Here is a 1,453-nt window from a genome sequence, read left to right on the forward strand (position 1 = left end):
GCTCGGCAAGCCACCACCTTGCTCGCCGATCTACTTGATCGCCTCCTGCTTCTTTCCGAGCTCAATTGCTTGACGCATGATCGATTTCAAAATAATGGCCCAATACTAAGGTGTTTACAGCGGCCTTTTATTTGAAGAGGTTTTTTCATCGAAGCGGTCTTTTATTTGTAGAACATTGTCGAAAATTCGATGGGGGCCTGTAACAGTAGAAGGTCTTCTATTTGTAAAAATCCGTTATATAGTAAAATCTAAATACATTCATAACCACTGGCTACCTTGCCACGTACCGTATTCTTGTTTGGGTGCAGTCACACCATGCCCATCTCGCGTGACGCACACCCATGTTACCAGGGTAAGTGTAACCCCGTTACACTCTCCACATTAAGATTGAGAACTTCTACAGCTCCAATCGATTATTGTCTCAACGAGGCTCGCGAGTCCGCTAGACACTGCAACTTGGTTCGTTGGAATAAAACAACTTCCGTGCACAATGAGCCCTGTTTCAACGACACTAAAGTCACCAAGTCTCGCTGGTTCTGACAGCGAACACGGGTAGAGCCCAACTTCGTCTCCAGCACGCGGTGCAATGTCGGACAGTGCGTCTGCGGCACCGGGGAATGTACATCCTAGGCTTGATGATCACGGGCGTCGCGCTTCGCACACGCTATCAATGACGAGTGACCTCGTTGAGGATGCGGAGGTGGTCGAATACGAGCCCGACACTTCTTTTCCTGCGTGGGATGATGAGGAAGGCGAGCTGCGCCAGCGGCGTGATATGAGCCCTGATCGCGCCTTGTGGACCCCATGTCCGTTCCCTGACTTCTCGTCACCCCGTGGTGTAATCACCAATGACCTCGACGGGGAACAGAAGCGGCAGCTGGAAGCTGTCCATTAGACGGCTCTGAAGCGCAACCATCCACGACCGGTCATTCACCCTCGTGTGGAATATGGCATTCGCCCGGCGGATCCCGCTGTGGAACGAAGGACGCGGTAACTCGATCGTTTCGCGTGCACATTGTCGGGCCTCCGGCCAGAACGGATGATGAGCTTGCCAAACGGAAAGCTCTATGAGCTCGTTTCATGGTTCCGCAAGAATTTCCATTAGAAGCTTATCGCACTCGTCTCAGTGCTCAACGAGGTGGCTCTCGAGTACCCGCAATGCGGACAATACCTGTACTGTTAGCCCCTGGCGAAAGCGCTACAGATGACGAAGCGCTCTTTGAGCGATGGGTAAAACGACACCGGAAGCTTTCCTCACTGTATAACCTACAGCTGAACCACAAGGAAGTGAACGTGCGAGCGGAGCGACATCTCCGATTTGAGTTTGACGATCTCAAGGCACGCCGTCGATTTCCTTCGGATTGCCGCTCTGCGACGTATGTGTTTACCCTTAAAGCTCCCGCGAGCTCTGTGTCTGCGACTGCAAGAGCTCAGGGCCACTGCTTGAGCTCAG

The sequence above is a fragment of the Plasmopara halstedii genome (genome assembly GCF_900000015.1).
Source record: "Plasmopara halstedii genome assembly, contig: Scaffold_555, whole genome shotgun sequence".
Lineage (NCBI taxonomy): Eukaryota > Oomycota > Peronosporomycetes > Peronosporales > Peronosporaceae > Plasmopara > Plasmopara halstedii.